This window comes from Rhinoderma darwinii, chromosome 3, assembly GCF_050947455.1.
Source record: "Rhinoderma darwinii isolate aRhiDar2 chromosome 3, aRhiDar2.hap1, whole genome shotgun sequence".
Taxonomy (NCBI): Eukaryota; Metazoa; Chordata; class Amphibia; order Anura; family Rhinodermatidae; genus Rhinoderma; species Rhinoderma darwinii.
Genome location: NC_134689.1, coordinates 171,739,174 through 171,761,039, shown reverse-complemented (window position 1 = coordinate 171,761,039; position 21,866 = coordinate 171,739,174). Strand labels below are relative to the sequence as shown.

At 46.6% G+C, this 21,866-nt stretch overlaps 1 protein-coding gene across 1 annotated transcript in view; it reads right to left on the bottom strand.

Annotated features, from left to right (window-relative positions):
• ADAMTS20 (ADAM metallopeptidase with thrombospondin type 1 motif 20) overlaps positions 1-21,866 on the bottom strand; it is a 411,884-nt gene that overhangs the window by 253,252 nt on the left and 136,766 nt on the right. The window lies entirely within an intron of this gene.

Sequence of the window (21,866 nt, the reverse complement as noted above, 5' to 3'; positions counted from 1 at the left end):
CCAGAGGGTCAACCAGGGTGACGCTGCCTTAGTAGTACCCCTCACCTCACCTCTAGAACCCGACCTCAAGTTACCTGACCGGTTCTCAGGGGACCGTAAGACGTTTCTCTCCTTCCGGGAGAGTTGCAGACTGTATTTCCGCCTAAAACCCCACTCCTCAGGTTCCGAGAACCAGCGGGTGGGTATCATCATATCCCGACTCCAGGAAGGGCCCCAAGAGTGGGCCTTCTCCTTGGCTCCTGACGCCCCTGAACTTTCCTCTGTTGATCGTTTTTTCTCTGCCCTCGGACTCATTTACGACGAGACTGACAGGACTACTTTAGCCGAGAGTCAGCTGGTGACCTTACGTCAGGGTAGGAGACCGGTTGAGGAATACTGTTCTGATTTTAGAAAGTGGTGCGTAGCTTCTCAGTGGAACGATCCGGCCCTAAGGTGCCAGTTTAGGTTAGGATTATCTGACGCCCTGAAGGATCTGCTGGTTAGCTACCCCTCTTCTGACTCCCTTGACCAGGTTATGGCCCTAGCAGTACGACTTGACCGACGTCTCAGGGAACGTCAGCTTGAACGCTTCAATGTGCTCCCCTCTGACTTTTTTGCGATCCCCCCGAGGTCCCGTCTCCTCGCCCCTCCACGGAGGACTCGGAGGTACCTATGCAACTCGGGGCCTCCATGTCCCCTCGACAACGTAGGGAGTTTCGCAGAATGAATGGTCTCTGCTTCTACTGTGGGGACGACAAGCATCTACTGAACACCTGTCCCAGGCGCAAGAATAAGAAGCCGGAAAACTTCCGCGCCTAAGTGATCATCGGGGAGGTCACTTGGGCGCACAGGTATTTCCCGTTAATGTGAAACGCAATAAAATGTTGCTTCCCTTTCAGGTCTCGTTTGCTGGCCGGTCTGCCACGGGCAGTGCTTTCGTGGATTCTGGCTCATCTGCTAATATCATGTCTGTGGAATTTGCTATGTCTCTAAAGATGCCTTTTATTGATTTACCTTATCCTATCCCTGTAGTAGGTATCGACTCAACTCCCCTTGCTAATGGTTATTTTACTCAGCATACTCCTGTTTTTGAACTCCTGGTTGGCTCCATGCATTTGGAGCAGTGCTCTGTACTGGTGATTATCGTCTGATCTGGTATTAGGTCTTCCCTGGTTGCAGTTGCATAATCCCACGTTTGATTGGAATACTGGGGATCTCACCAAATGGGGTAGTGAATGTCTTATGTCATGTCTTTCTGTTAACTCTATTTCTCCCCGGGAGGAGGTAAACACGCTTCCTGAGTTTGTTCAGGACTTCGCCGATGTGTTTTCTAAGGAGGCCTCCGAGGTGTTGCCCCCCCATAGAGATTACGATTGCGCCATCGATTTGGTGCCTGGTGCCAAGCTTCCTAAGGGTAGGATATTTCATCTTTCATGTCCTGAACGTGAAGCTATGAGGGTGTATATCCAAGAATGCCTGGCCAAGGGTTTCATTCGCCCCTCGACTTCTCCTGTAGGTGCTGGCTTCTTCTTCGTGGGGAAGAAGGATGGTGGTCTTAGGCCGTGCATTGATTATCGTAACCTGAATAAGGTCACCGTAAGGAACCAGTACCCTCTTCCTTTGATTCCGGATCTTTTTAATCAGGTTCAGGGAGCCCAATGGTTTTCTAAGTTCGATCTACGGCGGGCATATAACCTTATCCGCATCAAAGAGGGGGATGAGTGGAAAACTGTGTTCAACACACCCGAGGGTCATTTCGAATACCTGGTCATGCCCTTTGGGTTGTGTAATGCCCCTGCTGTCTTCCAGAATTTTATTAATGAAATCCTGAGAGATTACCTGGGTAATTTTCTTGTTGTGTACCTTGATGTCATACTGGTGTTTTCCAAGGACTGGTCCTCCCACGTGGAGCATGTCAGGAAGGTGCTCCAGGTCCTTCGGGAGAATAATCTGTTTGCTAAGACTGAAAAATGTGTCTTTGGGGTACAGGAGATACCATTTTTAGGGCAAATCCTCACTCCTCATGAATTCCGCATGGACCCTGCCAAGGTTCAGGCTGTGGCGGAATGGGTCCAACCTGCCTCCCTTAAGGCGTTACAGTGTTTTTTAGGGTTCGCCAACTATTACAGGAGATTTATTGCCAACTTCTCGGTCGTCGCTAAGCCTCTTACGGACCTTACTCGCAAGGGTGCTGATGTCCTCCATTGGCCCCTTGAGGCCGTCCAGGCCTTTGAGACCCTCAAGAAGTGCTTTATCTCGGCCCCCGTGCTGATTCAGCCCAACCAAGAGGAGCCATTTATTGTGGAGGTTGACGCATCCGAGGTGGAAGTGGGGGCCGTCTTGTCCCAGGGTACCAGCTCCCTCACCCATCTCCGCTCCTGTGCTTCTCTAGGAAGTTTTCGCCCACGGAGAGTAACTATGATATTGGCAACCGCGAACTTCTAGCCATTAAATGGGCTTTTGAAGAGTGGCGGCACTTCCTGGAGGGGGCCAGACACCAGGTAACGGTCCTTACGGATCACAAGAATCTGGTTTTCCTAGAATCGGGCCGGAGGCTTAATCCTAGACAAGCTCGGTGGGCACTATTCTTTACCAGATTTAATTTCTTGGTTACCTATAGGGCTGGGTCCAAGAATATTAAGGCTGATGCTCTGTCACGTAGTTTCATGGCCAATCCTCCTTCCGAGAAGGATCCTGCTTGTATTTTACCCCCTGGTATAATCGTTTCTGCCACGGATTCTGATTTAGCTTCTGATATCGCGGCTGATCAGGGTGCAGCTCCCGGGAACGTCCCTGGGGACAAACTGTTTGTTCCCCTGCAATACCGGCTAAGGGTATTCAGGGAAAACCATGACTCCGCTCTATCTGGTCATCCTGGCATCTTGGGCATCAAACACCTCATTACCAGAAACTATTGGTGGCCTGGGTTGCCTAAAGACGTTAGGGCTTACGTCGCCGCTTGTGAGGTTTGCGCTAGGTCCAAAACCCCTAGGTCCCGACCTGCGGGCCTACTACGTTCCTTGCCCATTCCCCAGAGACCTTGGACACATATCTCCATGGATTTTATCACCGATTTGCGTCCATCTCAGGGCAAGTCGGTGGTGTGGGTGGTAGTAGACCGCTTCAGCAAGATGTGCCACTTTGTGCCCCTTAAGAAGCTACCTAACGCCAAGACGTTAGCTTCTTTGTTTGTGAAACACATCCTGCGTCTCCATGGGGCCCCAGTCAATATAGTTTCTGACAGAGGGGTACAATTTGTTTCCTTATTTTGGAGAGCCTTTTGTAAAAAGTTGGAGATTGATCTGTCCTTCTCCTCCGCCTTCCATCCCTAAACTAATGGCCAAACGGAAAGGACTAACCAATCCCTGGAACAATATTTAAGGTGTTTCATCTCTGACTGTCAATTCGACTGGGTCTCATTCCTTCCCCTTGCTGAATTTTCCCTCAATAACCGGGTAAGTAACTCGTCAGGGGTCTCCCCGTTTTTCTGTAATTTCGGGTTTAACCCAAGGTTCTCCTCCGTTTCCCCTGGTTGTTCCAATAATCCTGAGGTAGAGGATGTTCATCGGGAACTGTGCACTGTCTGGGCCCAGGTTCAGAAGAACCTAGAGGCGTCCCAGAGCGCACAAAAGACTCAGATAGTAGACGTTCTGCTAACCCCCGATTTGTCGTCGGGGACTTGGTCTGGTTGTCGTCCAGGAACTTGCGCCTTAAGGTCCCGTCCAGGAAGTTTGCTCCCCGATTTATTGGACCTTATAAGATCATTGAAGTCCTCAACCCTGTATCCTTCCGTCTGGAGCTGCCCCCATCCTTTCGCATACATGACGTCTTCCATGCCTCCCTCCTTAAACGCTGCTCCCCGTCCTGGTCCCCCTCGAGGAAACCTCCTGTTCCCGTTCTCACCCCTGAGGGGGTGGAATTCGAGGTGGCCAAGTTTATGGACAGTAGGATGGTCCAGGGCTCCCTCCAGTACCTGGTCCATTGGAGAGGATATGGGCCGGAGGAGAGGACTTGGGTACCTGCCCGTGATGTTCACGCTGGGGTATTGATCAGGAGGTTCCACCTTCTCTTCCCTACTAAACCGGGTCCTCTTAGTAAGGGTCCGGTGGCCCCTCATAAAAGGGGGAGTACTGTTAGGGATCTGCCAGGTACTACGTCTAGGTATACTCCTGGGATTAATCAATCCACACCTGAGGCCAGACCTGTTCGACTGACACCATCTCCCACCAACCAGGGTGGCAGGCTCAGGAGTGGGAGAGCCTATCGCGGCCTGGTCAGTCGGAGTTAGCTCCGCCCCCTGTCCTTTATTACCTGCCGTGTTCTCTTCCTCAGTGCTTGTAATTCTTCTGGATTCCTGGCCTCACTGCTGCTTGCTCCTGCCTGCTTCTGCCGTGCTTCTGCCTTGCTGCAGTTCCGCTTAACCTGCTTTACTTTGCCCCTGGCTTGCTTCCTTCTCCATGCTCACTTTGGTATACTCCACTTCATCCTGGTCCTGACTACTCATTCACCGCTCCGTTTCCTCGCGGCGTTCCGTGGCTACTGCCCCTTCCCTTGCGTGTTCCCTGTTTGTTCTCCCGTGCACTTAGACAGCGTAGGGACCGCCGCCCAGTTGTACCCCGTCGCCTAGGGCGGGTCGTTGCAAGTAGGCAGGGACAGGGCGGTGGGTAGATTAGGGCTCACTTTCCCTTCACCTCCTTCCTGCCATTACAGTATGTTATTACAGTTGCGATGATACCAAATATGTGTATATTATTTTATTATTTGGGACTTATATTTTAATAATGTGCATTCATTGTAAGAAATGTGCATTTGTATATTTCTTACAGGTTTTTTTAATTAAAATTACTTTTCTTTATTAATTTAGTCTGTTATTTTTAATTTTTAACTTTAATGTACTAGCATATATCTATGTGACAATACATTAGCCTGTGTGCTGATAGTACACAGGCAGTTGTTAAGGCATACCTTAGTAACAACAGGAAACATGGTCACACACCAGAGGTAGGAGCAGCACAGTAGAAATTAGACCTCTGAAGGTCCAATTAGGGTGCCAGCCTCCAGGAAACCGACTTGTAGATCCCAAAATCATAGACAAACCAGAGAAAAGGCAGCACTCCAAAGTGGATATCAAATGGTTTGTTCATATTGGCAAAGGATGCAATGTCTCAGCTGCTCAATGCAGCCTTTGTCAAGCAATGATATAGAGGTGTTCCAATATAGCCCAAAGTGGGTGGAGCAAAGAATCAATATTAACATATCATAAAGACCAAATGTTATAAAACTCAATGTGTAAATACATAAAGATACTGTTCATATTGCCAATGAATAAAGATAATCACAATAAAGTGCTTAACCCCTTAATGACCAGCCTATTTTAGACCTTAATGACCAGGCTATTTTTTACGTTTTTCCATCGTCGCATTCCAAGAGCTATAACTTTTTTATTTTTGCGTCGACATAGCTGTATAAGGTCTTGTTTTTTTCGGGACAAGTTGTATTTTTTAATAGCACCATTTTGAGGTTACTTATTATTTATTGATTAACTTTTATTAACTTTTTTGTGGGGGGGGGATAGAAAAAAATCTGACATTTCGCCACTCTTTTTTGCGTCCTAAATCTACGCCGTTTACTGTGTGGTATAAATAACACAATAAGTTTATTCAGCGGATTGTTACGATTGCAACGATACCAAATTGGTATAGTTTTTGTATGTTTTACTACTTTTACACAGTAAAAACGCTTTTTTTTCAAAATTATTTGTTTTTGTGTCTCCATATTTGAAGAGCCGTAACGTTTTTATTTTTTCGCCGATGCAGTTGTATGAGGGCTTTTTTTTTGCGGGAAGACTTGTAGTTTTTATTGGTACCATTTTGGAGTAGATGCGACTTTTTGATCACTTTTTAATCACATCTTTTTAAAGTCAGGATTCACAGAAAACATTTTTCCATAGTTTTTTATTTCATTTTTTACGGCGTTCACCGTGCGGGTTAAGTATTGTCATAGCTTTATAGTCGGGGTCGTCAAGGACGCGGCAATACCAAATATGTGTAACTTTTTAACTTTATTTTGTTTTTTTAATAGTAAAGCAGTTTGTAAGGGGAAAAAGTGGGTTTTTCATTTTTTTTAAATTAACTTTATTAAACTTTTTTTACTTTTTTACAAGTCCCACTAGGGGACTTCACTATGCGATCGCTATTATAATACACTACAATACTTTGTATTGCGGTGTATTACCGCCTGTCCGTTTAAAACGGACAGGCATCTGCTACGTCATGCCTGCGGCATGATCTAGCAGGCATTCATTACAGGCAGACCTGGGGGCCTTTATTAGGCCCCCGGCTGCCATGGGAGACACAGACACCTTTGTAAACCGGCTCGGATCTGGCAGCAGCATATGTGGACCACTAATGCGAATTTACCTCTGGTGTTTGGGAGCATGGTTTTTCTTTCCTTCACCCGCCTAAATTATTGACCTACACCATGTGGCGCCGTGGTTTTTGCTCTTTTTCTCAAATCTGTAGAAAGTCCCTGAAGGTCGAGTCGGCTGCAGGAACCTGGGACATAGTAGAAACAGGAAGAGGTATACGAGGATACTGACCGTAGACGATAAAGAATGGACTGGATGTGGTCGACTCACTGGTGTGGTTGTTATAAGAGAACTCTGCCCACGGGAGCAACTGCACCCAATCATCATGGCGCCTGGAAACAAAGTGACGTAGATAGTTCTCCATAATCAGGTTAACTCTCTCGACTTGCCCATTGGACTGGGGATGATAGGCTGAAGAGAAGTCCAATTTTAAACCGAGGAGGCCGCAGAGGGCTCTCCAAAACTTCGAGGTGAACTGGACCCCTCGGTCCGAGACAATATGCAGGGGCAAGCCGTGCAGACGGAAGATGTGTTGTATGAAGAGGTCAGCCAATCGCGTAGCAGACGGCAGGCCGGTCAAGGGAGTGAAATGAGCCATCTTGGAAAATCGATCCACCACCACCCAGATCACACTGCAAGTCGCAAAAGAAGGAAGATCCGTGACAAAGTCCATAGCGACATGTTGCCAGGGGGCAATGGGCACAGGCAGCGGTTGGAGCAGGCCAGCAGGTCTGGAGTGAGCAACTTTATTTGTGGTGCATACCGTGCATGAGGAGACAAAGTCCATAACGTCTTTGGGTAGCGTGGGCCACCAGAACTGACGGGTGATTAGATCTTGGGTCTTACGAGCACCTACGTGACCTGCCAGCTTAGAACTGTGACCCCAGTGAAGAATTCTTCCTTGGTCAGCCAGACGCACAAAAGTCCTTCCCAGAGGAATGTCTCTAACTTGCAGGGGATTCACAGAGAAGATGCAGGATGGGTTAATAATATTCTGTGGAGATTCCATGGCATCCTCAGTTTCAAAAGGTCTAGACAAGGCGTCTGCCCTCACATTCTTGTCGGCAGGTCGGTAGTGGAGTTCGAACCGGAACCGAGCAAAGAACAACGACCACCTGGCTTGACGAGCATTCAACTGCTGGGCCGTCTGTAGGTAGGTCAAATTCTTGTGATCGCTGAAGATCAGGATAGGATGAACCGCGCCCTCCAGTAGATGTCTCCACTCCTGCAGAGCCAGCTTAATGGCCAGTAACTCCCGATCCCCAATCGAGTAGTTGTGCTCTGCGGAAGAAAACAGCTTAGAATAGTAGCCACATACCACAGCCTTGCCATTCGATCCTCTCTGGAACAACAGTGCACCAGCACCAACCGTGGAAGCGTCCACCTCTAACGAAAACTGTAGGTATACATCAGGATGGTACAGAATGGAGGCAGACGTAAAAGCTTTTTTTAGGGATTCAAATGCGGCTTCAGCCTCCAGAGTCCACATTTTGGCATTCATACCCTTTTTCGTGAGGGTGGAGATAGGAGCAGTCAAAGATGAGATGTTGGGGATGAACAGCCGGTAGAAGTTGGAGAATCCTAGGAAGCGTCGTATGGTCCTTAAGCCTTGGGGGCGTGGCCACTCCAGGACAGCCTTTACGTTCTGGGGGTCCATCTTGAGGCCCTGATCGGAGATAATATAGCCCAGGAAGGATAGAGACTTCTTTTCAAATACACACTTCTCCAGCTTGGCATAAAGGCGATTCTCTCTTAGACGGAGCAACACCTGGCGGATATGACATGAGTTACTGGATCTTGAGAAAAAATCAAAATGTCATCAAGATACACCACAACACAAACATAAAGGGGATCACGAAAAATGTAATTGTCAAATTCTTTAAATACTGCGGGGGCGTTACACAGGCCGTAGGGCATAACTAAGTATTCGTAGTGCCCATCACGCGTATTAAAGGCAGTCTTCCAATCGTCAACTCGACTAATCCGGATCAGATTGTAGGTCCAGTTTAGAAAAAATGTTCGCCCCCGTATGCGCTCAAGCAGTTCAAAAATCGAAGGCAGAGGGTACCTGTTCTTCACCGTGATCTGGTTAAGGCCTCGGTAGTCAAAGCAAGGTCGTAGAGATCCATCTTTTTTCTTAACAAAGAAGAACCCCGCTCCGGCCGGGGATGAGGATTTACGAATGAAACCCCACTCCAGGTTCTCCTTAATGTAGGCCGATATGGACTGGGTCTCTGGCAAAGAGAGAGGGTACACTCCACCACGAGGAGGAGACGATTCAGGAACCAGGTCGATCGGACAATCATATGCCCGGTGTGGCGGCAAGGCCTCACCCTCCTTTTTGTTGAAGACATCGGAGAACATCGAGAAACAAGAAGGCAACCCTGTCAAAGGTCGAAGAGGGGCAGGCTGTGGTGACTGAACATGGCCCAGACAGCGGTCAAGACACCCCGGGCCCCACTGGAGAGCCTCTCCAGAGTTCCAATCCAGGACAGGGGCGTGCAAACGGAGCCAAGGCAAACCCAGCAGCACAGGGTTGACGGCCTTGGACAGGACGAACAGGGCCGATGAGTTCAGCATGAAGGGCTCCCACTTGGAGTCTCAACGGCTTGGTTACGGACACAACTGGGTCAGGCAATGGTAGTCCATCCACCGAGGCAACGATCAACGGCCTTTCAAGCGGGATAGTAGGCAACTGAAGAAGATCCGCAAGGTTTTGGCAGATGAAGTTGGCTGCAGAGCCGGAGTCCAGAAAGGCAGAGACCGGATGGGACCTCTCGTCAGCAATGATGGTTACGGGAATTAATAGTTTGGGAGACAGTTCTTGATTCAATGTGTTGACACCCAGGGTTGTATCTCCAACCAAACCTAGGCGCTGGGGTTATTTGGCTTCTGAGGGCACAGACGCACAACATGGCCAGCGAGGCCGAAATATAAGCAAAGTCCAGAGGTGCACCTGCGCTGTTTCTCCTGGACCGATAATTTTAGTTGGTCAACTTGCATCGGGACCTCGGGCAAAGCAATAGAAGCAGACAAGACAGGTTGCTGGAAGTTGGGCGCCAGTCTAGGGCGCCGACGCTCCTGACAAGCCTTGTGAGATCTCTCCCTCAGCCTTACGTCTATCCGAGTGGCAAGCAGAATCAAGTCGTCCAAGTCAGGAGGCAGGTCTCGAGCGGCCAGTTCGTCCTTGATCTCAGACAACAGGCCATGCCAAAAGGATGCCACCAAGGCCTCATTATTCCAGGATTGCTCTCGCCCACGGAGGTGTCCCCTTGGCGAAGGTTGAAGATGGAAGTGGCTGCCGATGAGACTCTCCCTTGGCTCCTCAAAAACAGTTTGGAATATTTGCACGAACCCCTGGAAATCTTGGGTCTCGGGTCCCTGACGTTCCCAGATAGGATTAGCCCATGCCAGGGCCTTGCCAGTCAGGAGGGATATGATGAATGCTATCTTGGCTCCGTCTGACGGAAATGCTCAGGAGTGCAGGGTAAAATGAATGTGGCATTGGTTCAGAAACCCCCGACATGCACTGGCGTCTCCATCAAACCAAGAGGGCAATGGCAGCGAGAACCGAGGATCAGGATAGGAACCGCCAGGAGGAGTAACAGGAGGATCGGCTTGAGGGACTTGCATAGAGGCAGGAAGAGAAGCAACTAGCATCCCTAGCTGCTGCGCCATAGAGTCCACTGCCACAAGGAGCTGATCTTGCCTAGCTCGGAGATCCAGCAGGTCCGCCTGCATGGCTTGGGAGGGTGCCAAGCCTTTGAATTGACCAGCGGAGTCCATGGCCAAAGCGTACGATCATGAAGCGGGGTGTGGAACCACTGGGCCGTACCGCATAGCGGGATGGCAGCTGGCCAAACAGGTAAGTACAGAGTTGAATAGTTCAGCGAGGATACTTGAGGCAACGTAGACAGTAGCGAGGCAGGCACGTCCTGGACCAGGCGGCGGGAAGACGTCAGATGAGGCGTAGCAAATCCAGCGTAGACTGTAGCACAGCACGGCAACAGCACAGCACTAGAACTGGGTAACACGGAAACAGGATACGGGATACAGGAACAAGGTACACTGGGAAACTGGAAGACCATTAGTACGACAAACTATGGGTAACAAACAACGCTCTGGCAAAGAGCAAGAGGGCAGAGCACTTTTTATAGCCCAGGGCATCATGGGCTAGATTGCAGACTTCCTGCAAAATGCGTGCACTGGCCCTATAAGACTAAGCAAGTTAGTGCCGGTGTCTCACAGGAGGACGACGCTGTATGCAGGTAAGATGTCCATGGCCACGGCCGTCAAGGTTTAAGTCAGAAGGATGGACCGTGGCCATAGACGTTACACCTTTCAATCTCGTCAACATGCATCTGTCGGTCCATAACGATGATCGCGTCCCCCTTGTCAGCGGGTTTAATGACGAGATTGTCGCTATGGACCAACTCCTGCAATGCCAACATTTCATCATTTGTCATATTGGGATGTGTCAAATGCCCGAACTTCCAACTTAGATTGAAGATATAAATCTTTTTTTAAACAGAGGTAATAAAGACCTCTAGAGCTTCAGAGTTAACCCCTTAAGGACGCAGCCTAGTTTTGGCCTTAAGGCTCAGAGCCCATTTTTCAAATCTGACATATTTCACTTTATGTGGTAATAACGTCGGAATGCTTAAAGCTACCCAAGCGATTCTGAGATTGTTTTCTCGTGACACATTGGGCTTCATGTTCGTGGTAAAATTTGGTCGATATATTCAGTGTTTATTGGTGAAAAATTGCAAAATGTAGAGAAAATTTTGAAAAAATTGAATTTTTCAGAATTTAAATGCATCTGCTTGTAAAACAGACGGTTATACCACCCAAAATAGTTACTAGTTCACATTTCCCATATGTCTACTTTAGATTGGCATCGTTTTTTGAACATTCTTTTATTTTTCTTGGACGTTACAAGGCTTAGAACATAAACAGCAATTTCTCATATTTTTAAGAAAATTTCAAAAGCCTTTTTTTTAAGGTACCTCTTGAGTTCTGAAGTGGCTTTGTGGGGCCTATGTATTAGAAACCCTGATAAAACACCCCATTTTAAAAACTAGACCCCTCAAAGTATTAAAAACAGCATTTAGAAAGTTTTTTAACCCTTCAGGCATTTCACAGGAATTAAAGCAAAGTGGAGGTGAAATTTGCAAATTTCATTTTTCTTGCTGAATTTCAATTTTATTCATTTTTTTTTCTGTAACACAGAAGGTTTTACCAGAGAAACACTACTAAATATGTATTGTCCAGATTCTGCAGTTTTTAGAAATGTCCCACATGTGGCCCTACTGCGCTCGTAGACTAAAACACAAGCCCTAGAAGCAAAGAAGCACCTAGTGCATTTTGAGTCCTCTTTTTTATTAGAATATATTTTAGGCAGCATGCCAGGTTTGAAGAGGTGTTGAGGTGTCAAAACAGTAGGAATCCCCCAATAGTGACCCCATTTTGGAAACTACACCCCTCAAGGAATTCATTTAGGGTTGTTGTTACCATTTTGACCGCACAGTTTTTTCACATGACGTATTTGAATTGGGCTCTGAAATGAAAAAAATTTCATTTTTTCCAATAAAATATCATTTGTGATCAAAATTTCTTATTTTCACAGGGAACAAAATACCCCATTTTGTTGCCCAATTTGTCCTTAGTGTGGCAATACCCCATTTGTGGCAATAAACTGCCGTTTGGGCCCATGGGAGGCCTCAGAAGGGAAGGAGCGCTGTGTGTTCTTTGGAGTACAGATTTTGCTGATTTGGTTTTTGGGTGCCATGTCGCATTTGCAGAGCCCCAGAGGTATCAAAGCAATGGAAACCCACCAGAAGTGACCCCATTTTGGAAACTACACCCCTCAAGGAATTCAGTTATGGTTGTTGTTATCATTTTGACCCCATAGTTTTTTCACAGAACTTATTTGAATTGGGCTGGGAATGAAAACAAAATTATTTTTTTCAAATAATATGTAGTTTTGGCTGAAAATTTCTTATTTTCACAAGAAACAAAATACCCCATTCTGTTGCGCAATTTGTTTTGAGTGCCGCAATACACCATTTGTTGTGATAAACTGCCGTTTGGGCCCATGGGAGGGCTCAGAAGGAAAGGACCACCATTTGGCCTACTGGGGATTTTCTAGTGCGAAGTCATGTATGCAGAAGCCCCTGAGGTACCAGTACAGTTGAAACCCGCAAGAAGTGACCTCGTTTTAAAAACTACACCCTTAAGGCATTCATCTAGAGGTGTAGTGAGCATTTTGACTGGAGACCTACACCCCATAAACTGTAATGTGGGTTCTCCCGGGTATGGCAATACCCTACATGTGGCTGTTATCAGCTGCCTGGACACACAGCAGGGCTCAGAGGGGAAAGACGAGGGGGGATAAGCTGTGTGGAGTGCATCAGGGTAAGTAAAATTGGGGTAAATTTTAAACCAAGGGATGTATGATAAATTTTAAAACACTTTCATACAGAGTTCTGGTTATTCTGGACATGTGTCACATTGATATATTGTGTCATCCATTATCGCTCTCTTATAGCAGACTTTGCACCTCTTTTGACTTTTTCCCTTCTTGCCAGTTTGGGGAACTTCTCCTGGAAAGTGTTGCCCTGGTACGATGCGTGTGGGCTCGCTTCCAGAAGTACTGGGTGCCCCCCCCCCTTCTTGGTCCCTAAAGATTAGGTTCTTGATAATCACCTCTTGAAATTCCAGGAAAGTTCCCGTCTGGCCTGCACATCGACGTAGCATGTACGCATTGTACAATGCCATCTGTATGATGTGCCCGGCCAGCTTCTGATACCACACCGCATGGCGCTGTAGGGCTTCAGGGCTTGATCTTACAAGTCCATCCCTCCCATGTACCTATTGTAGTCCAGGATGCAGTCTGGTTTGGGGGTGGCCTTTCCTTCATATATCCTAAACCTGTAGGTATACCCTGATGCACTCTCACAGCTTATACATCTTCACGCCATACCTTGCCCTCTTACCCGGCAGGTACTCGCGGAATTGAACCCTCCCTTTAAAATGTACCAGGGACTCATCAATAGAAATACACTTCTCGGGGGTGTATGCTTGGGAAAACCGGGCACTGGAACGGTCTAATAGGGGTCTCCGTTTATACAAACGGTCAAAACTGGGGTCATCTCGGGGTGGGCACAGCTCATTATCAGTATAATGTAAGAAGTGAGGTATTGCCTCATTTATTTATTTTTTTAGGTTCCAGTTCAGTTCTGAAGTTGCTTTGAGGGGCCCATATATTAGAAACCCCTATCAAATACCCCATTTTAGAAACTAGACCCCTCAAAGTATTCACAACAGCATTTAGAAAGTTTATGAACTCTTTAGGTGTTTCACAAAAATTTAGAGCAAAGTAGAGGTGAAATTTAAATTTTTTTTTGTCAGAAAATCCTCTTTCTACCATTTTTTTTATAACACAAAAGGATTTATCAGTGAAACGCAAATTAATACTTATTGCCCAGATTCTGCAGTTTTGAGAAATATCCCACATGTGGCCCTAGTGCGGTAATGGACTGAAGCACCGGCCTCCGAAGCAAAGGAGCACCTAGTGGATTTTGAAGCCTCTTTTTTATTAGGCACCATGTCCGGTTTGAAGAGGTCTTGTGGTGCCAAAACATTGGGAACCCCCCAAAAGTGACCCCAATTTGGAAACTAGACCCCTTGAGGAATCCATTGCAGTTTTCTTGGGGTGCATGCGGCTTTTTGATCAGTTTTTATTCTATTTTTAGGTGGCGTGGTGACTAAAAAACAGCAATTGTATGATTGTTTTTTTTTTCGTTTTTTTTTACAGCGTTCACCGTGCACTATAAATGACATATTCACTTTATTCTGCGGGGCGATACGATTACGGCGATACCAGATGTTTATAGTTTTTTTTTATGTCTTATGGCGTTTGCACAATAAAATACGTTTTGTAAACAATCATTCACTTTTTGTGTTACCTTATTCTAAGAGCCAGAACGTTTTTATTTTTCAATCAATAAAGCCGTGCAAGGACTTATTTTTTGCGTAACGAACTGTAGTTTCGATCAGCACCATTTTTAGGTACATGCGACTTTTTGATCTCTTTTTATTCCATTTTTTGGGAGGTGAAGTGACCAAAGAATTGTGATTGTGGTTCGGTTTATTATTATTTTATTTTCCGGCGTTCACCGTGCGGGATAAATAATGAAATAATTTTGTAGTTCAGGCCGTTACGGACGCGGCGATACCAATTATGTATAGTTTATTTGTTTGTTTATATATTTTTATTAATAATAAAGGACTGATAAGGGAAAAAGGGGGATTTTTACTTTTAATAGTTTTAAATCTTTTATTTTCTTATTTTTACACATCTTTTTTTAACTTTATTACTTTGTCCCACTAGGGGACATGAGGGCAGGAGGCCCTGATCGCTATTCTAATACACTGCACTACATGCGTAGTGCAGTGTATTAGAACTGTCAGCTACTCACTGACAGCAAGCATAGTGGGTCCTGACGTTGTCAGGACCCACTAGGCTTCCGTCTATGGCATAGCCGGACGCCATTGTTTGGTGTCCGGTTGCCATAGTCACCATCGCCGGCCGCTATCGCGTAGCAGGCCGGCGATGGCAGCTTAACCCCTAAAAAGCCGCGATCTCTATAGAACGCGGCTTTTAAGGGGTTAATCAGCGGGGACACAGCGATCGGTCCCCGCTGTAGGAGCTGTGACAGCTGCTGAACAAGACAGCAGCGTCACAGCTCCTGTATGTGTCGGGAGGACGGCCGAAACGGCCGTTACTCCCGAGACGTACTATTACGGCATGGAGCGCGAACGATACAGCTGCCATGACGTAATAGTACGTCAAGGAGCGGGAAGGGGTTAAAATCACTTTTTGTTATATAGTCCAAATTTCTACAAACATAACTCCTGAAATTGTATATAGAGACCCGGCACATCATAACTTACTCCGCGTTCCAAATTATTATGCAAATGTTATTTTTCGCTGATTTTCCTAAATAGTCAATGCAAATGACATTCAGTATAATCTTCAAGCCATCAACCGTTGGAGTATAATGCGTATTTTGCGTATGCGTATTTTATTGAAAAAACTCAAAATGCAGGGTTTCAAATTATTATACACAGCAGAGATCCAAATATTTTAAAGGTTGTAAAGAGAACTAAAATGGTAATTTGTTGAATTTGCAGCATCAGGAGGTCATATTTACAGAAATCAAAAGCTCTTTCAATCAAAAAAAACTTAGCAGGCCAAGTTACATGTTAACATAGGACCCCTTCTATGATATCACCTTCACAATTCTTGCATTCATTGAATTTCTGATTATTTGGACAGTTTCTGCTTGAATATCTTTGCAGGATGTCAGAATAGCCTCCCAGAGTTTCTGCTTTGATGTGAACTGCCTCCCACCCTCAGAGATATTTTGCTTGAGGATGCTCCAAAGGTTCTCAATAGGGATGAGGTCAGGGGAACATGGGGGCCACACCATGAGTTTCTCTCCTTTTATGCCCATAGCAGCCAATGACACAGAGTTATTCTTTGCAGCATGAGATGGTGCATTGTCATGCATGAAGATATTTTTGCCATGGAAGGCACGGTTCTTCTTTTTGTACCACGGAAGAAAGTGGTCAGTCATAAACTCTACGTACTTTGAAGAGGTCATTTTCACACCGTCAGGGACCCTAAAGGGGCCTACCAGCTCTCTACCCACGATTCCAGCCCAAAACATGACTCCGTCACCTCCTTGCTGACGTCGCAGCCTTGTTGGGACATGGTGGCCATTCACCAACCATCCACTTCTCCATCCATCTGGACCATCCAGGGTTTCACGGCACTCATCAGTAAACAACACGGTTTTAAAATTAGTCTTCATGGATTTCTGAGCCACTGCAACCGTTTCTGCTTGTGAGAATTGTTTAGGGGTGGCCGAATAATAGCTTTATGCACACTTGCAAAACTCTGGAGGATCCTACACCTTGAGGTTTGCGGGACTCCAGAGGCACCAGCAGCTTCAAATACCCGTTTGATGCTTTGCAATGGCATTGTAGAAGCTGCTCTCCTAATCCTATTAATTTGTCTGGCAGAAACCTTCCTCATTATGCCTTTATCTGAACGAATCCATCTGTGCTCTGAATCAGCCACAAATCTTTTCACAGTACAATGATCACGCCTACGTTTTCTTGAAATATCCAATGTTTTCATACCTTGTCCAAGGTATTGCACTATTTCACGCTTTTCGGCAGCAGAGAGATCCTTTTTCTTTCCCATATAGCTTGAAACCTGTGGCCTGCTTAATAATGTGGAACATCCTTCTTAAGTAGTTTTCCTTTGATTGGGCACACCTGGAAAACTAATTATCGCAGGTGTCTGAGATTGATTAAAATGATCCAAAGAGCCCTAATACACGATACCATCCATGAGTTTAATTGTAAAACTAATAATTAAATGTTTATGACACTTAAATCCAATGTGCATAATAATTTGGAACACGTTGTATGAGTTGTAGGCATCACTGGAGCAATAGGTAGCAACTGTTCCGAAAACCATACTTTAAGTTTAAGAGACCTAAAAAAAGAATGCAAATCAATATCAAGTTGGCACCAGTGCATAGAAGATACTGGGCAGTAAGAAAGCCCTTTAACAAGTGAAAAGCCTGCTTACCCAATCTTACTGGCAGCTGCAACTGCAGGTTTTGCACTTCGCCGGCATCTCATTCCCCAGGGACGCCGGTGCACACTGCTCTCTCTTCCGGCTTGTGTCTATAGGGAGTGCGCACGCGCGCTCGTTCCTGGTTTTAAAGGGCCAGCACGCACTAGGAATATCGCTCCAATCCAGTGGCGTAACTACCGCCGTAGCAGCCGTAGTGACTGCTACGGGGCCCGCGGCCCCCACCATGGCCGCAGGCTCCGCTAGCAGCCGCTATGGCTGCTACAGCGGGACGCCACTGAACACTACAGCAGAGCAGGGAGGTATCTCCCCGCTCTGCCATTAAACAAAAGACATGTATCCAGGGGGGGCTGTATGGCGTTCCCTGCAGGGGGGGGCTGTATGGCATTCCCTGCAGGGGGGGCTGTATGGCGTTCCCTGCAGGGGGGGCTGTATGGCGTTCCCTGCAGGGGGGGCTGTATGGCGTTCCCTGCAGAGGGGGGCTGTATGGCGTTCCCTGCAGAGGGGGGCTGTATGGCGTTCCCTGCAGAGGGGGGCTGTATGGGGTTCCCTGCAGGGGGCGCTGTATGGCGTTCCCTGCAGGGGGGGCTGTATGGCGTTCCCTGCAGGGGGGGCTGTATGGAGTTCCCTGCAGGGGGGGCTGTATGGCGTTCCCTGCAGGGGGGGCGCTGTATGGCGTTCCCTGCAGGGGGGGCTGTATGGCGTTCCCTACAGGGGGGGACTGTGTGGCGTTATCTACAGTATCTTACAGTCCCCCTTGTAGATAACGCCACACAGTCCCCCCTGTAGATAAATCCACACAGCCCCCCCTGTAGATAACGCCACACAGTCCCCCCTGTAGATAAAGCCACACAGTCCCCCCTGTAGATAACTCCATACAGTCCCCCTGTAGATAACGCCACACAGTCCCCCCTGTAGATAACGCCATACAGTCCCCCTCTGTAGGTAACGCCATACAGTCCCCCCTGTAGATAACGCCATACAGTCTACAGGGGGGCTGTATGGCGTTATCTACAGGGGGGGCTGTATGGCGTTATCTACACGGGGGGCGCTGTATGGCGTTATCTACAGGGGGGGCTGTAAAAAAGGCACTATCTACAAGGGGGGGGGGGTTGTGTGACACCCAGGGGAGGGGGGGCCCCAGTCAAAAGTTTGCTATGGGGCCCAGTCTTTCCTAGTTACGCCCCTGCTCCAATCCCAGCACACCCTGGACTTTAAACGAAACTCTGCCAACTTCCTCATTGCCTGAGCAATGTTGTGTCTAACCCCGTGTAAGTTTGCAAAGGTGCCATAGCATTACCCTGTATCCGTGCCAAGTCCAGTGTCCTTGTCGACATCAGTATCTGTGTCCGTGCCAAGTCCAGTGTCCTTGTCGACTTCAGTATCTGTGTCCGTGTCAAGTCCAGTGTCCGTGAAGACTTCTGTATCCGTGCCCTGTGTCCGTGCCAAGTCCAGGGTCCGTGTCCACTTCAGTATCTGTGTCCGGTTACTGTGTCAAGTACAGTGTCTGTGACGACTACAGATTCCGAGTCCTGTAGCCGAGGCAAGTCCGATAGTTCGGCACAAGCCAGCTTCCAATTATCCAGCACAAGCCTGCTTCCGATAGTCCGGCACAAGCCAGCTTCCAGTTATCCAGCACAAGCCAGCTTCCGGTTATCCGGCACAAGCCAGCTTCCAATTATCCGGCACAAGCCAGCTTCTGATTATCCAGTACAAGCCAGCTTTCGATTATCCAGTAAAAGCCAGCTTCCTTTAAATTAGCACAAGCTAGCTATCCATGTACTCTCGACAGAATGACTGTTATTGACAGTTGTTTGGCCAGCTGCTACTCCGTTACGGCGGAGTGGCCCAGTGGGTCCACATTCGCCATAGACGTGAAACCAAGTAATGATATTTGTATAGGAGATAAATTAACTGAGGAAATATTTACCACTAATAACTGTTGTATTGGCTCTACTTCCTCAGTGGTCCCACATTCTTCATAGTTCTTGCACTTCTTGTACGTAGACTTTCGGGGGTGACGTCTCCCGCCCCTTCTGGTGCAATGTTTTTCTCCTCCAGGTTCAGCATATCTGTGCTTAAAAAATCAATCGTTGTTTGCAAACGAGCATATTTCTTATTTGTAGCAGATCTCCTGTTACCATCAGGATTGGGTTTAGTCCCCTTGTGTTCACTGGCTTGCCAAATGTATACATGCCCTGTGCTATAGTCCTCATAGTCTCGGTGCCATTTGTGTATTTTAGCTTCTTCTTGTTCCATCTGGAATTTAGACATCTGCTGGACTACCCATTCCTTTTAACCAAGTAATTCACTTGATTCCATAATACTCAGCAATTTCTGTTCACTATCCTTCAATTTATCATTTGCCAACCCAATTTCCCTCTGTAGGAGCTCAATATTTAAGAGGATTATATGGAGGACTTATTTGTTTGACAAAACCCTCGAACCTAGAGAAAAATTCAGCATTAGTAGGAAAGAGGTTAGGTTTCAGATCCGAGTATAGACCCCATGGGATCATGTTGTGTTTATAGTATTTCGGCAATAACGACAAATGTAAATTCAAAACGAACACACGTCTTGATTCATACTCATAGCAATGTTAGATGTCTATTTTGGAGCACTTTATTGTGATTATAACATTGAGTTTTATTACATTTGCTATTTATGATATGTTAATATTGATTCTTTGCTCCACCCACTATGGGCTGTATAAATGTATTGGAACACCTCTGTATCATTGCCTGACAAAGGCTGCATTGAGCAGCTGAAACGTTGCATCCTTTGCACATATGGGTGCATAAACTCTTTGGTATCCACTTCGGAGTGCTAGCTCTTTTCCTTGGTTTGCCTAGGAAACATGGTCAGACAGCCCTGGGCTGTCTATCCATATAAGGTATGTCCCTCGATTGTGTCATTTGATCAAAGGGGGTCCCCTTTCTCATTTTCCCTTTAAATGACGCAGTCAGCTTTGATTGCGGGATTCAATGGGATAATGTCAGGGATTAGAGGTTTCTCAGATCTCTGCTATTAGAACGGAACTGTGTATTACAAATATTGCCCCGCTCCTAATCACGCGGACCCACTGTTGTGCCCAGGTGATCAGCATGATGTGATGTGGCTGGCACCGCACTAATGAGTGGCAGGCACTGAAGACAAAGACCATTGGGCGCTCTGCAGTGTGCGCGCCATGTTCACTGACTTCAGGGTCGGCACTATTGCTCATTAGTGAGGAGCCGGCCGCATACCCTCATGCTAGTGACTAAATACATGTATTACAAGACTAAGCTGTGCATACATGAATTCACGGAACCGTTATCATTGAAATAGTATCAATATTTTGATGCATATGAACCCCTTTACTGTCCAAACCGACTATGTCCCCTCCTCCATCACCGTCAACTCTAACGGCCAATTCTGCATTTTCAGATGTAAATTTCTTACAAGGAGCAAGGCCTGATGTATTCATTATTTTGGCACAGTCCTGTTGAGTAGGATTTAGATATTTATCAATCCTAGAGGGGGTATTTTTATTTTTAGCCTGTTCTGCCTGTGATCTCAACGATTTGCGTCCCTGCTGTACATTATCTTTCTTTTTTTTGCAGGCATTGTCCAGCCATACTTAAAGCTTATGTATAATGCATTTAGAAGAGCAAACACAGCTGCCTATACATGGCAAAAGAAAAAAATGAAATAAGAGATGGATCGGATTTCCTAAAATGGGACCTATCGTTAAATATAGCTCCAAAACATGTCCCAAATTAACAGACAGAAAGTAGAAAAAAATAAAGGAACAGATAGAGTGTCTCACCAATCTTCTCCAGTAGTATGTCAACTGTCCTGTGTCAGGAGAATATCCACTTGCTTATCCTCTCTGGTTGGCACGGTCAGCTTCCCAGGAGGCCTAGTGTCCAGTCGTAAAGATGGTTCAATATAAGTTATGACCAGATCCGTGGAGGGTATGAGTTGCACATTAAATGGCAGTCATGAGCATTAAATGGCAATCAGGTTCAGAGAACCCAATGCCCAGCAACAAAAACAATGGCAACCAGGCAGCATCCGGCCCACAGTGTATGGTCGCCCACACCGGGAGCGAGGGAGCTAGGAGGTCAGAGGAGGTGTCCCACAGCAGTGGCAATGGTTTATCAGCCACACCGGCCAGTATGAAAGGCAACGCAGCGGTCCTGCAGCAGTACTCCAGGCAGAGGGAATAAATGGCAGGGAGCGTACCAAGCAACAACGGCCGGCAGTCAGGCTCACCAGCCAGCGTGGATAGTCGGAGTCAGATATCCTGAGGATAGGCCAACAATTCTTAGGGACTGGTCAACCCATTTCAGGTATATGTATTTCATAATGGCAGTCAATAGCAGTATAGCAGTATACCTTATTTGGGGGGAGAAATGCATACATTTCAAAACGTGGTCTGAACCTAGCCTTATCCTATCCTCTGATGATGACCTCTATAAAACAGGTCTGTTTGCCTATTATGAGGGCTGAGTGGTCAGTGTGAAAACAGCAGTATTTCTTTATTTTTTTCTGAGGCTAGATTCCTGATTACTGTAGTTTAGGGGGGTTTTCCGAGGTGAAAGAGTCTCTTTAAGCACTAATATGTCAGCAGTAAGGAAGAATAACGTTGGTCGCACACAAGCTTAATATGGGTGTATTTTTCTTCCGTATTAATGCTGCAAATCCTGGCCCAACCGCAGGTCTAATTACCCACAATAACAAAATGATAGACCCCTGTGATAATGTTAGTTTGGACCTGCGATCAGGCTTTGTTTTGTGGTCCTAAATATTATGCTTGTGTGAAACCAGAGTAATAGTAAATCTGATAAGTCATATGTGCATTGA